This window comes from Hyperolius riggenbachi, chromosome 2, assembly GCF_040937935.1.
Source record: "Hyperolius riggenbachi isolate aHypRig1 chromosome 2, aHypRig1.pri, whole genome shotgun sequence".
Taxonomy (NCBI): Eukaryota; Metazoa; Chordata; class Amphibia; order Anura; family Hyperoliidae; genus Hyperolius; species Hyperolius riggenbachi.
Window position 1 is genome coordinate 214,896,213 of NC_090647.1, and position 16,405 is coordinate 214,912,617.

The 16,405-nt window shown below is 40.7% G+C and overlaps 1 long non-coding RNA gene across 1 annotated transcript; it reads left to right on the plus strand.

The window, feature by feature from the left end:
- The first annotated feature begins 1,046 nt into the window (after nucleotides 1-1,046).
- Nucleotides 1,047-12,988, plus strand: LOC137544218 (uncharacterized). Its single transcript, XR_011025785.1, has 3 exons — nucleotides 1,047-1,141; nucleotides 5,046-5,159; nucleotides 12,858-12,988. It is a non-coding gene; the product is annotated as an uncharacterized lncRNA (long non-coding RNA).
- The last annotated feature ends 3,417 nt before the right edge of the window (nucleotides 12,989-16,405 follow it).

Genomic DNA, 16,405 nt, shown 5'->3' on the forward strand with positions numbered 1-16,405 from the left:
CGCACCTGCTCGCTCCCGCGAACGTCATTCGAAACTTACTGAGCAGGCGCAGTACAAGAAAACTTCGTACTGAGCCTGCGCAGTAAGCTTCCGATGACGCAAGCGGGAGCACGCATTATTCGCCTTGTTAGACGAATAATTGTACGGTGCCGGCGGCGGGGAACAGTGGATCGGAGGAGGTCAGCGTGGGACATTACTGCTACAGGGGGCTGATAGAAGCCCCAGGTAAGTGTCTGTTTTTGTCTTCAACACCCCCCCCCCCCCAACAACCCCTTTAATCAAACAAGCTTCTCAGTGAATCTATCACGATCAATTCTGAAAACATGACCAACCCACCTTACTATCTTCATAAACAGAGCTGGTATGTTTCCACACCCTGCTATAAAATTCAGCCCCTTGTTCTTTCTTCATCATACATTCTTTTCCAATTCTGAGCTGTAGTGCATTATCTACACCAGAAACTTCAGGCACATTACCCTGCAATAACACAAGGTGTGAGACCTGCCCTTATATCCTGGGCACAAGCCAAATACAAATACCAAACTCACAGAAATATCATCAAATACAAGACCAATTTTCCTGCGAGTCATCCAATGTTGTATACATGATACGCTGCATGAATGTCCCTCAAGAGGAATCTATATAGGAGAAACAGGACAAAAACTGCGCACAAGAATGAACCATCACCGCTTTAAAATAAATGAAGGTAAAATGGACACACCAGTGGGCCAACACTTCTGTGAACTAGGACACAGCATGCAAGATCTCAAAGTACTTGTTCTTAAGGGTAACTTCAAAAATGAACAATCAAGAACATTTCTGAGTACAAATTATGAAAATGTTCAAGACATTAACAGAAGGGTAAAATTGTGGAACAGGATTCATGACACCTTATGTAACATGATTGATTGGGCTTCATGATCTTCAGAAACCTGCTGGATTTCATGTATGCTTGCACTAACTCACTGGCTCCAGCCTGCTGATCACCTGACACCTAACAGATAAACAGTAACCAGCACAACTGTCATCTTTGTGTTTACCATTTATCTGCATCAGTGTTTTACCACCACAGCTAACATCTGGAAATATGCCTGAAGAAGGGGACTAGATCCCAGAAAGCTTGTATAATTTAACTCTATCAGTTAGCCATTTTTTCTACCTATACAATTCTGAGCTGTTAATTCATCTCAAAACATGTATTCAATAGTGGAGCTGCACACAGCCAAAAAAATATAGTTAAAGCGGACCTGAGCGCAGAAAGTCCTCTCTGCTCTAAAAGATATGCAGCAGCATAATAACCTTTAAACAAAAAAACATTTCTTTGTTACAGCTGAGCTGATACAAATCCTGCAATAAATCTGCAGTGTGTCTACTTCCTGATTCATGGAAGCAGACATCTTGTTAACAGCCTGTGCTTTCAAATGATCTTATCTGTCCTCTCTGCCATGGCTGTCATGTGACACGGGGAGACCAGATAACAACTTGTGATTAGTCACAGATGAGGGGGAATTAAACAGGCTAAACTCTCTAAATACATACAGGTTGCATTTTTCTATGTTTTCCTTCTGTCCTGTGCAAGAGTTCAGTTCCACTTTAAAACATGAAAAGGAATGCAAGAAATGTCTCACTCTCACATCCTGAGTATTACAAAATAAGGATGAATGGTCAAACATTTTATTACAGCAACCACTTTATCAGGTTAAAGGACAGCTATCAAAGAATGTTCTGGATGTCAGGATGTCATTAATAAATAGGATGACTTTATCCTAACAGACAGTGGCCTTAATTCTGGTAGAGTTATCAAACAAATTACCTCATGTGAGGTAATTTATCTCATGAGGTAATGACATTTAGAAATTCTGGTAGGTTTTAGTCATGTTTTACATCATAAGGTAATTTATGAGGTAATTTGTGAGGTAATTTACCCAAAATAGCTATTCTCATGGAAATTAGGGAGCATATTAACACATAATTTACCGATCAGTTTAAGACCTGCCTGTACCTGGAGGTAAAGTCAATTTGTATGCATTTTGCAGTTTTTAGTGAAGTTCCTATTGCTATTTTAGTGTCGTTCCTACTCAGGCTGAGTAATAGAAAAGAATAGTAGAAATAAAACTCCAAATATTTACTGGATTTTTTTTTTAATAAGGGATACCTATAAATATGCTTTTCATAGGTTGCTACATAATCAAATACACCTCCCCCCTCAAAAAACATCGTCATAAGACTATCCTAACTTATTGAAGACAATTAAAGACTACTATTATTTATTTACTGCATGCTTACAGCTGAAATACCTCACGTTTTACCTCACTTTATGCATTTACCTCATGTTTTACCTCATGTTTGGAAATGGAGAAAAAAAACCTTTCAGAATTGCTAAAAAAAAAAAGAGGAAAATGCCTCATGAGGTACTTCACCTACAAAAAAATATTTACCTCACAAAGCTACCAGAATTGAGGCCAGTAACTTTAAAAATACATTTATGGTAAAGCCTACCTAGCGCCAATTGGGGGAGCACATAAGCATCCTAATTCTGATATGTGGGGGAGGGCGCTAGAGTTATATAATACTATCTGAGACCCAAAGACTATAATACCGATATCTGGAGGGTATAGTTAGCAAATGCTCATATTTGAGAGCGTGCATAGCCTACCTAATACCAATAACAGGGAGGCCCAGAGATTACCTAATACTATGGGGGCCCAGTGATTTCTAGTCATGTTCCTCCTGACACCACAGGAGATGCATTTCAAGATTGTGTATGAGCCAATACCTTCAGAGGATCTTCCAAGTCTAGTTCACACCAGCGGCTGGACTATTGTAATGCTCTCTATGCAGGCCTTCCAAATACACCTACACCGCCTGCAGCTAGTACAGAATGCCGCCGCAAGGCTGTTAACAAGCAGACCCCTCCATTGCCACATAACACCAATCCTTTGCTCACTACACTGGCTACCCATATAATGGAGAATCCTCTTCAAAATCTGCATGCTAACATTCAAATCCCTACACAACCTAGGCCCTGGATACTTGAAGGATTTTGTTGCAACTGCATCACACCTAAAATATAAATATAATGCACAGACTCAACCCAGTATAGTGCCCCTTTCCACTGCACATAGGCAGGAGTGACGCCAAAAAACCAAAATTAATCATGGAGCAAACAAATTTTTCATCTCTCAAAGGATATGCAGAATAAATAAGCAATCTTTATTGAGGATCTTGTGAAAAAGTACGTCAAAATTAAAACCATTTAAAAGACAACAGTGGAGCGCCCCACTCCATACACCACACAGCAAAGACACATGCAATCACCCCTGACGGTACCGGCAAACACACAAACTCCGGCGTCTTCGTGGTGACAGGGGGAAAAAAGCACATAGGCTGTGGTGCTGCTGTAGCATTGAATAATTACTGGCCATCCACACAACAATGGCAAATCTCACCAGTCCTCCGGTTGTTAGGTTAGTAACTTGCAGCAGCTGGGATCTTCGCCTGCTTACGCGGGCACGTCTGCTGTTCAAGACTCACCCGCCTGGGTACATGCATAGGCTCAACGGTTGCCCCTATGCATGTACCCAGGCGGGTGAGTCTTGAACAGCAGACGTGCCCGCGTAAGCAGGCGAAGATCCCAGCTGCTGCAAGTTACTAACCTAACAACCGGAGGACTGGTGAGATTTGTCATTGTTGTGTGGATGGTCAGTAATTATTCAATGCTACAGCAGCACCACAGCCTATGTGCTTTTTTCCCCCTGTCGCCACGAAGACGCCGGAGTTTGTGTGTTTGCCGGTACCGTCAGGGGTGATTGCATGTGTCTTTGCTGTGTGGTGTATGGAGTGGAGCGCTCCACTGTTGTCTTTTAAATGGTTTTAATTTTGACGTACTTTTTCACAAGATCCTCAATAAAGATTGCTTATTTATTCTGCATATCCTTTGAGTGATGACAAATTTGTTTGCTCCATGAACCTCATCACACCTCCCTCAACCTCAGATCAAAAGGTTCCAATAACTTGACCACCCCAGAGTCCAACTAAAAACCTGGAGTTAGAGTTTTCAGTCATGCTGCCCCTACCCTGTGGAGTGCCTTGCCAAACGTAATCAAGGCTAGGCTACAACCCTAAACACATTTAAATCACAACTGAAAAGCCACCTGTTTAGTCTGGCATTTATGATCACATCATATTTTTCCCCTATACACATCACTATGTACTGGTCTGAGACAAGCTTATGCGATTTGGGTCCTACGGGGGAAAAGCGTTTTACAAATGTTTTGTTGTTGTTATACAAACCATTTCTATTATGCATTAATGTGAGTAAATTATAAGAAAGAAGTGCAACTAAATATGTGAGATAACTCTGACTACTTTTGTTGTATCAGTTGCTCTATGTCTTTGAATCCAGCATATGAGGAGCACATCTGGCATAGATGTTTAATTGTACCACACATTTTACCTTTAATTACAAAGCTTCAGTTTGATACATTTTAGCCTAGAGCATTGTTGAATTTGACCTCATAGAGGTTACAAGGATAGAGACACTTTAACTGTTCAGCACAACTGCAAACACTTATGAAAATGTTAATAATTTTTTAGACCAGCTAAGGTAGACTGTCCCTTGCATGAAATAGACTGTCCTTTGAAATATAGAAGAATGGAATTTTCCAGATGTTCTTAAAGAGGACTTCAATTTAAAAAAAATGTATACCAATTATATAAGACATGTGATACATATTAATACTCTAATGAAAATAAAGGAATAAATGAATTATTTTACTTTTCAGTTGTTGTCATTTTTATGACTGCTGTCTGGTGGGGTGTACCGCCATATGCTGGCTGGTATGTGTCAATTGCCAGCCAGCTCCTTCCTCTAGCCCCTCCCTCCTGAATGTGCTTGTCCTACACAGGTGTTTATCTACCTGTGACACTGTGTGACCCTGAGCATTCTTATATTTTAGAAGAGAAAAAAAGATCAGGGGGGGGGGGGAGTCCTGTGTGTCCCCCCTTGAAACTACCTTCTTCCTTTTTTTTTTTTTCCCTTTTAGGAGAGTCCTGCAGAGAAAAAGAGAGAGAGGCTTTTATCAGTTCCCAGCATGACTAGCACTGCATCTTGCACCTTACCTCGGCAGCATATCATGGGGAAGGGCTAAAGGAAGCAGGTGAGATAAATGCGAAACGGGTCGGAATTTTGTGGAGTACAAAATAAAGTTTTTTGCCTATTTCAGACTATGTGGTTGATTCAATAAGCTGCGCATGCTAAAGCAGAGCAGCTTAAATTGGGCAACATGAGTTAAAATCTCTGCGTGTAGGCTATGCGTGGTAGTGCTGTGTATTGTGCAGTGGTAACTTACATGCGCTCCTTTGAAATAACGGCAGCTCCTTTAATCCAGCCCTGAGCCCCGTTGGGTCCAGTGGCTTTATATACAGTTTATTGCAGTTTGACACCGCACCCAAGTGGTTTGATTAAGCAACTTTTATGAATTGATTCATTGCATTAGGTGTGCATCCCATGGTAATCAATGTTGGCATTGGGAAGCCTCCTCGTGGCGCCCCTGGATAGTGCTAATGTAGCATGAACTAATTCCCGCAGGGCGATTGCTTTGCGGTGTTGGTTTGTGACCCTGCATTTTTTGGCATGCGAAAGCAAATGCATATTTGCATGAGCAATGTCTCGTGATCAGCCAATAGGCCAAATTTGCAAAGCCAGATTTGTCAGGTTCACTTGGTTGATGCACACATTTTCTCTCTGGTGTAATTAGCTTTCTAGAACATGATTCCTGCACTTTGATTGGCCCAATAGGCTGTCTGTCACTACACAAACTACCTAAATGACCCTGATAAAAAGTTTACATACCCCTGTTTTAATACCGTGTATTGTCTTTTTTACCATCAATGACAGCTTGAAATCTTTTGTGGTAGTTGTGGATGAGGCTCATTATGTTCTCAGATGGTAAAGCTGTCCATTCTTCCCAGCAAAAAGCCTCCAGTTCCAATAAAGTTGGTCATTCGGGCAGTGGCATAGCTAAGGAGCTGTGGGCCCCGATGCAAGTTTTACATTGGGCCCCCCCCAAACACTCTATACATAACAATTGATACGGCGCACCAAAACCTGCCAATAGCAACTACAGTGTCAGAGGTGCAAAAAGGGGATGGGGAACAGTTTGTTAATGATTACCACTATTCAAAGTATCTATAGAAGTGATTATGAGCACAGAACCAACAGAGAGCTAATACTGTAGTTGAGGGAGGGCTCTTCGGGGCCCCTCTGGCCCAAGGGTCCCAATGCGGTGCAACCTCTGCACCCCCTATTGCTCGCCCCTGCATTTGGGTGATTTGTGTAGTGGTTAAGATTTAAAAACACAGTTGTTTGACAATAAATGGTTTCAGTCAACCACTTACAATTAGTGAAAAAAGTTGTTGTGTTATCATTCCTATTCCATGAAAAATGGTTAAAGAAATCATAAATTCTGCCTTGGATTTGTAAACTTATGAGCGCAACTGTATGTCTGCCTCACTATCTCTCTCACTTCAGGTTTCCTTTAAAGACAAACTGTAAGGAAAGAAGTGGCCCTGGGAGGTACTTACATCAGTAGGAAGAAGCCTCTGGATCCTAATGAGGCTTCCCCCCGTACTCCTCGGCCAGCCTGATCCTGTGTTGGGACTCTGGACAAAGTGCAATATTAACTCTATGACAGTGATCTCACTGCTGTGATTGCCGTCGATTGCGGGTGATTCACGATTAGCGGCAATCGATAAACACGTTACATGCAGCATTTTGCTGCAATTGCGGAGCGATCGCGATACAGTGCTTAACAAAGTGCTGATTGCGATCGCTCAATGTACACGTATTTGTCCAGTGATGTTTCCACGTTAATCGATAGCGTTCTGATATTACACCTGTATATTTATCATTTTTATTGTTGAGTCTCTTTGTGAAAAGCTGTAAAATGTCAATAGATAAATTGACTGGCTGATCTTGATATGACTCTTAAATGTAAACTTACTTAAGTTAGGGGAGATTAAAGGGAGAGATTACATATAGTGTTTGGAGGAACTGTACAGTGTTAAATTGGTAATTTTCAGAATTTGTAGAAAGGAAGGTGACAGGCTGGCAGCCTTTATGATTGAACCACAGACAGTTTATGCTGCATCTCTGATCAACAAGTTCAACATGACACTATGCATAGTAAGGGCCCATTCACACTGGGGATCGCAAAACACTAGCAAAATCGCTAGCATTTTTTGTGAATACCGCCTATCTTTATTGTACATTTTCAACATTTTTGAGCGATCACGATCCGCTATTTTTTTAAATTTCAAGCACTATCAATGAAAAATCACGAAAAAGTGATGCAGGCACCGCGTTTGCATTTACCGTGAATTGCCGGTGATCACTGCAGTGAAATCACTGCCATATACTTTTAATTACACTAGTGCTTTTTAAAGCGATAGTAATCTCCCGCAATTTGGCGATCGGCGGTAAATGGATGCTAATCGCATCAGTGGGAATGGGCCCTAAAACAATGTTATTTAGGCATGCGGAGCCTGGCAGCGATGAGATGAAGTCTTTCAAAATGTAGTTGAAATTGATATATTTTAGCTATGCAAATAGAATGTAATGCAGCTTCCTCACATATGTATGTATTTGCAAAAACAAAAATCTCAAACTGTCTTAGCTTTGACAGTAATGAATTTAAAAAAAAATATTGATTCTATACGTGACAGTCTGTTGCTGCCATATTCAGGTGAGTAAGCACATTAAAAAGAAAATTTTTGAAGTGAAACAATGAAGGAGTCAAAACAAGTCATATTTTGAAATAAGCACTTAAAAAAATCTAAAATATTTCTTGACTATCAGGCCTAATTAATGTCTCCACACTGACCTCTGCATCCTGCCCATATCAAACATGTTACAGCAGAAGAGATTCAACACGAGCTCCATACCAGGCAAGACTGGTTACTAATGAATACTAATGAACAGTAATTACTGGAGCTCAGCCATTGAAAACCCAATGCAGAGACATATGCTAATAGGCTTTACACAGCAAGACTCAGACTTCACGTAGCCCACACTTGGACGCACTGAACTCGCTTTGCTGAAATGATACTTTATACACAGCACAGGCGAATGATTAACTGAGATTTTTCCAAAAACCACCAACTGGTGTCTTGTTTCCTAAATGTTTATTAAAAGTAATTAATAAAAAACCCTTATTAATAACAAACTAATAATGCTACATTCCAATGCACAGTGATAGGAAAGCCCAAGGCAGAGAAATGCTAGAGGCTTCCTCCCAGTATAGTGGGTTTTGGACATCTGGCTGGGCAGCTGCTACGCATTTGCATGGTACCTAGAGAACTGAACACCCTAGTACTACATTTGTAAATACAATTAGCAAGACTGCTGCATAATAACATTTAGCAGTCTTTTATATGTCACTGCACAACACAATTCTTATTAAAATTTCTTTTTACTGCATTTGAACAAAGAATAACATTTTTTTGTTCTATGTTATACTGAAATTGAGTCATGATAAAGACTGGTACAATTACTGAATTTCTATATATCAGTATAACTGCATAAATTGCTTAAATAACACGTGAACAGTGTTTCTACAATTAAATCACTCTGCACTAACAAGAAAGAAAGAAAGCAAATGATATTGTGGATTCTTGAGCTTCAGACATTATTTTTGGCAGTTGTTAAAGAATTGCAAATATCACTGCAAGATTGAGGTATGTTCTTGTTTGATGCCATAAATCCTATCCCAATATACGTATACTAGGAATAATCCTGTAAGGACTATAGCTTCCAGAACATTTATCGAAAGCTTTTTATTTACAATATAATGTTTAGAAATGTGACTTTTAGGCTACTTACACACCAATACGTTGCGTTTTAGGGGACGTTATGGTCGCATAACGTGCCCCTAACGCAACGCATGGTGGTGTTGAAGTTGGACGTCAGATTGAGCTGCGTTATGCAGCTCTCAAAGCAGCCGCTCCAGGTTAGTCATAGGAAGTCCGGATCTTTTTAAGGATTTGGATCATTTGAATCGGATTATTGAAAAGATCCAGATCTTTGAACCGAATCATTTGAATCATTTTGCTAGGGAAGCAGACTGGGTGACATGACTAGCAGGACAGGACTTTCCCTGCACTGTACATTCTGTATGTTCCTGTTTCTTCCAGACAGACATCCACTGTGAACCGAATCTTTCATTGTGATGATCCGGATGATTCGACTCATAAAAAAGATCCGGATCATATGAACGATTCGTTCATGATCCGGACAACACTACAGTTCCACCACGAGTCACCACAGTGCAGTGAATAATAATTAGCTATGTGGCTGGCCGCAGAGGAGGAGGGGAGACCTCCTCCTCCAACATTACTGAGCATGTGCAAGCAGTCTAACGCTGCTTAGCCCAGTATGACGTACAGCATGCAGCACTTTGTTTTTAATGTGCTGCGTTACAATGTAATGCAACATGGGCACTGTGAACAGCAACATTGATTTTACAGTGCTGTGAGTTATGGCTGCGTTACTGGCTGCTGTAACGTGGGACTTTAACGTCCCACTGTGAAACCAGCCTTAAGGGAATAACGGAGGGAAAATAAAAAACAAGTTCTACTTACCTTGAGCTTCCCCCAGCACCTGGCAGCCGATATGTCCTTCGCCGCAGCTCTGGTGTCCCGGGTTCCCTCCGTTGCAGATGCCGACCTCGCCAGGTTGTGCTCACCTGGCCTGGCGTGTTCTGCCCAGGCGCAGGACTACTGCACCTTCACACAACTCTCTCAGCCACAGGAGCACAACCGCGAGCAGCGTGGCTGCATCCTCGCACAGAAGATGCCGACCTGGAGAGGTTGGCATCTGCAACAGAGGCGACCCCGGGACACCGGAGTTGGAGCGAGGGACATATCGGCTGTCAGGGGCTGGAGGAAGCCCCAGGTAAGTAGATCTTTTTTTTTTTTTCCTTTTTTTTTATCCTCGGATGTTTCCTTTAAAGAGGAACTGTAACCAAAATAAAAACATGAATAAAACTGCTTATTTTTTTTATAATATCTATTTATAGATTATTTAGTCAGGGTTTTCCCATTGCAAAATGTTTCCTCTCCCAGAACTACATTCTGAAATGTATCACAAGTGGCAACATCTCTGTGGAATGTTCATCTACTGAGAGTTCTAAAGCCAGTACAAAAACATAGCTGGTATCCCAGAATGCTCTTGGGGGGAGAGAATGCTTTATAATAAACAGCCTAGGATAAGCCTTGGTGAGGGGGTAGGGCTACATAGCTGGTATCCCAGAATGCTCTTGGGGGGAGAGGATGCTTTATAATAAACAGCCTAGGATAAGCCTTGGTGAGGGGGTAGGGCTACATACCAATATACAGCAATATATAGCTATAGGAAGTGTTTCTAAAGCTGCAACAAGATATTTAATGTAAAGGTGGGTATCCTGAATAATTTACCTAATTCTATAATATGTTGTTTCAGTTCCTCTTTAATATACAATTTGTCGATAATGGATATTGGGAAGTCTAGCATAATTGTAATAGAAGTGTAGTTAGTAACTAGTAGCGTGTTTATAAAGCGTTTATTCCAATGCATTTAAAAAAAAACAGTATTAAATTGCAAGTAATCTATTAGACAATAATGTTTGTGGGTTAAGGCTCCTTTCACACTGCATCTATTGCGGTCCATAGTAATGGACATATAATCGCATTGCAATGCAATTATGTTTCTATGGTCTATGGTATGATCACATTGGTACATCAGCGATGCAGGGGTTTAGCATTAAATTCAATGAATTACCTAATTATAGTAGGTTTCAGACTACTAAGCACATACAACAAATAATAATCCGGGCAGAACTGTGGCATAGTGGCTAGCACTCTCAAAACACTATAGTCGCAGGATTGATTCACAGCCTGAACACTGTCTGTGTAGAGTTTGTATGTACTACTTGTGTTTGCATGGGTTTCCTCACACATCCCAAAAACTTACTGGCAAGAAGTTTACTGGATTACTCCTAACAAACTTATCCCATGGGCAGCAGACTAGAGGGCACACATGACCAACTTACAAATTGCATTTTAACCACTTGAGAACAGCGGTGTTAAACCCCCCTAGTGACCAGGATATTTTTTATTAAAATGACCACTGCAGCTTTAAGGCCAAGCTGAAGGGCCGCACCACACAGCACACAAGTGATTCCTCACCCTTTTCTCCCCACCAACAGAGCTCTCGGTTGGTAGGGTCTGATCGCTCCCCAGTTGTTTATTTTTTTATAAATATTTATTGTATTTATTTTTTAATAAAATGTGTTCATTTTTTATTTATTTTTTTAATTCCCTCCTCCCTCCCCCCGCCAGCCAATCAGCGTGATCGGCTGTCATAGGCTTCAGCCTATGACAGCCGATCACTCCCCAGCCTATGGAGGGGACAGCCGTGTCACACGGCTGTCCCCTGTATAGCACTGCCTTAGATCGCAGCGCTGTACGTGCTGTACGGCATAATTAGACGGCAGTCTAACAGTCTCCGAGCGAGCTCCGCCTTCCAAGCTGAGATGCGTGCAATCTCCTGCTAGCCCCATAGAAGGCCATTCATGCCAATCGGCGTGGAGCGGTCGGCAAGAAGTTAAGTGGCTGCAACTCTTGTTAGCATCCCATGTGCTTTGAGTCCCACAGAAAAGTGCTGATGTAAGCTCATTTCATGGACTTGATAAAGGACACTAAGATGACCTGAAGTGACATCAGAGAGATCTTGCCTCGTGGCTAATGAAGGCTCTATCATGCCCTTACAACTATGTGTAATATTTGCTAATCATATAATTTTATTTGCTATTGCTTAAAACATTACCCATCACTAATTATAGGAAGGTCATGTTAGGACTAGCGGTAAATTCGTTGACCCATGGAAACCCTGCAATTTCAATAGGTGTCAAGATCAACAGGGTCCTGAGTCCATGATTATCTTTTACTCTCTGTACTTTTGGATATTCCAGGGCCTCTGGAGTGAATCGTGGCCTCATAGCTGTGGAGCCAGGGTCTCACACAGTTTTGAGGCCTGCAAGTGATGTACCCCCAGTGTGGTTGTCCCTGTTAAAAGGTAAAGAATAAGAAATCTGATAGCCCTTTTGTAGATATAGGGATCTTAAATGGTTGCTTTCTAAAAAGTTTCTAAATGGTTCATTTCTAAAAAGTCAAACTAACCCTGGTAATCTGTAATCAGATTGCCGGTTCTAAATAGGCCCCTTAAACTCTGTATACAGCCAGACAAAACTCGTCCCAGCTGGCCAATAACAATTAGCTCTGGTGAGAATCAAGCGTGTGTATGGCAGCCACTTAACCCTCTCAACTGATCCATCTTGAAGGATCACTTTGGCCAAGCGATGGCGCTCCCCTACTTTTTGATATCGCTCATTTTTTTTTTACAATGCCATAATTCTGATAACAAGGCCAATAATAAAGCCAATAGTGTCAATCATGTAAATGACAATAAGGCTAAATGACAATCACACCTTTCTAATGTTCCAGTTATTGCCACCTTTATAAATACATCCCATGGTCTTAGACTATATCTTGTTTAAAATGATTCCCTTGAAAACACATGAATAAAAGAAAAACATGGACACTGTTAAAAATGTTTTCAGTTTTAAACTAACTGCATGACATTTTCATGAACAAGTACATGGATTCTCACGAAGAATTATTCAATAGATCAGAATTAGACAGGTGAATGAAAAATGTCATATACTGTCTGTGGACTATAAAATTACAGAGTGATTGTTAATTCTGAAGTTGAATGATACCCACTGTGTAGATCCTTTCACTGTCCTTTTAATTCTCCCCAGCTATGTGAAGAATAGAGACGAGGGAGCATGGACCAAGGATGAGAATGATCTATAAGGTGCTCTGTGACAACCACACGTCTGTTCTACAATCTCTCATTCAAAGTTTTAAAGAACAATTCAAATAATTTTCATTGGACTGCTCAATCAATAAGAATAAAAATGTTTAATTTATGTCATTAAAATGGTTTGTCCTTCAAAAGCTATCCACTTCAAAGGTTTTAACATTCGCTATGTTTTCTGTCTCGTGAGCTCTCTTATGCTGGGAATACACGGTACGTTTACCTATTGAGCCATTAGATGGCTTGATTGATAATTTCCGACATGTCCGATCACCCGCCGGATCGATTCCGTGCACGATACCGCAGGCGGGACAATGGAAAAAGATAAGGAAAACGAGCAGAAGATAAGAGAAACGCCTGCGGGGACGAGCGGGAATCGTTCCGGCGGCATAATCGAGCGGTACCGTGTATTCCCTGCATTACAGTTACAAGGGAATTAAAGTGGACATGACCTCTTGCACAGGACAGAAGAAAACATAGAGACATGCACCCTGTATTTATTTAGAGAGTTTAGCCTGTCTGATTCCCCCTCACCTGTGTCTAATCACAAGGTGTAATTTGACCCCACAGCTGTGTCAGCTGACTGCCATGGCAGATAAGCTCATTTGAAAGCACAGGATGGTAACAATATTTCTACTTTCATGAAAGCAGGAAGTAGACACACTGCAGATTTATTGCAGGATTTGCATCAGCTGTAACAAAGAAATGTTTTTCTTTAAAGGTTATTATGATGTTGCGTATCTTTTAGAGCAGAGAAACAGTTCTAAGTTCAGGTCTGCTTTAATCTGACATTACCAAATGACTAACAGTTCCACAGACATTTGGGATGGCTCCAGAGACAATATAAGTGGTAGTTTCTCATTTTAAATTGTATATGATTGTTGATATTACAACATGAAGTACACTAGGGTTTCTCAACTCAGTCCTCAAGTATCCCCAACAGGCATATTTTGTGGAAATCCACAGAGGTAGTTAAGGCGCTCTGCTAAAACAAAAAACGAACCTAACTTGTGAATGTTTGTGTTTTTCAGCAAAATATGCACAGTTTTGGGGACTGAGTTGAGAATATCTAAAGTACAACATGCACAGTCATACTCAGGAGTCAGCTATATTGCCATTATTTTGAATATATTCAAAAAAGGACAGGCTGTTTTGAAAAAATGTTATGCAAATTATAAGCATTGTACTTCATCTGTTATGGAGTTATTTGTAAAGAGTTGTACCAAGGCATACATGTAGGTATTATTTTACTTTTCCAACTCTGTTATTAGAAATAAGTAGGGCCAGGAGAGGTGCATTGCAACAGTATGTGAGGTTGGAGGAGGGGAAGCAGGAGATTTGGGCGCATGAGACAAGTGGACAAAAAGGGCGCCCCATTCACTCCCATTATAAATATCGTTTAATGGGCGCCGAACAGGGAAAAAAAGGCGCCGGAGATTATTAACGTTTTACAAACGGCGCCCGGAGATTTTTAAGGTTTTATAACTGTGCTTGTGATGATTTAATTTTACAAAATGAGCCCGTGACGAATAACGTTTATAAAGATACTAAATCACTATTTCTAAAACATTTCTAAAACATTATTATCCACCCAAAGAAATTATTTACATTTTTTTATTTAAATTTTTTATTTATTAATGTTTGTAAAACATTATTATCCATAGGGGGTCTTAGGTTTAGGCACCACCAGGGGGGTCTTAGGTTTAGGCACCAACAGGGGGGTCTTAGGTTTAGGCACCACCAAGGGGGTCTTAGGTTTAGGCACCACCAGGGGGGTCTTAGGTTTAGGCACCACCAGGGTGGTCTTAGGTTTAGGCACCAACAGGGGGGTCTTAGGTTTAGGCACCAACAGGGGGGTCTTAGGTTTAGGCACCACCAGGGGGGTCTTAGGTTTAGGCACCACCAGGGGGGTCTTAGGTTTAGGCACCAACAGGGGGGTCTTAGGTTTAGGCACCACCAGGGGGGTCTTAGGTTTAGGCACCACCAGGGGGTCTAGGGGTTAGGGATAGGTACAGGGAGGGTTTTTAACAAACGGAAATATAAGTTTCAGTTTAGAAACAGGGAAGATGAACGAAGAATTGCCGATCTCATACACATTATTTAATGATTTATAAATTCTTAAAACACTATTTGTAAACGAAATTTTACACAATATTTTTATAAACGATAATACTGCTTATCGTTTACACCACGCGCCCTTTTTTCCCGACGCCCTTTTTTGATGTACGCGGAGGAGGATGAATTTGTGTTAACAACGCTCACTTAGACTCCATGCTCCTGTGCTCACACAATCCTAACCTAACCTTTGTATCGCTCTTTTCTCCTGTTTCTCCTGACTCAAAGCGCTCAAGAGCTGCAGCCACTTAGGTCGTGCTCAAGGGGCCACCCTGCAGTGTTAGGAAGTCTTGCCCTAGGACTTCTTACTGAATAGGTACTGGTCCTTGCCAGGATTCAAACCCTGGTCTCCCATGTCAAAGGCAGAGCCCATAACCAGTAGACCATAGTTTCTCAACGTGTGGTACGCGTACCCCAGGGGGTACTTCTGAGGGTTCCAGGGGGTACTCGGGCTTGATATACTTAACCAAGAATAACAAATTTAGAGTTTTAGAAAATGATAATTCTTATTTAAACAAAGCCAAGTTAGTATATAAGCTAATTATAAGCAATAGTAAAAGCTTGGAAATGGTTTAAAACCAATTATAATGTACTACGATTAAATATATATTTGTCAAGGGGTACTTGTGATAATGTTTACTATGCTAGGGGGTACTTCGTGAGTATATGGTTTTGAAAGGGGTACATACCAATAAAATGTTGAGAAACACTGCAGTAGACTATCAAGTTACTTAGACTCCATGCCCTGGGAGTACCTGCATCAATCACAGGCAGTGCTGAGATCATTAGGACTCTGACACTAATACTTTGTTTATATTTAATTGAATACTCCTAAAGAATTTACATTTTTTGGTGCATGAAAAAATATCCAAATAAGTCTTGAAACCTCAAAAAAATGAAGTGCTACATCAATTATAGAGCCCTGTTGAAGAGCCTCTATATGTGGACAATGGTCAGCCATATGTTTTGACAATATTTATATTTACTGGTATGCTTGGGGAAGCATTTTACCTTACTATAGCATGTACTGTACAGCGTTAAAATAACTTATTGCTAATCATATGCTATACATCCGATAAATGCTTCTGTTCATTTTCTGAACAATATCATCTTTCCCAGCATTCAGGCTTGAAAGAATCCGTTCATTTTATTGATCCCTTCGGAATTACATTTTACATTGCATTTGTAGAACTCAAGCCACTGCACTGGTAATGTTAAAAGCATTCTCACTAATAAAGGATGTACAGCTCAGTGTTTGAAAACATCTAATGCACTTTCCTCATACATGATCCAATTCCTTTGCTTCAGTATAATATTACAGACATGTGTTTAGTATCCCCTGGGCTTTACATTTAATTCTTTTAATAAATGCCA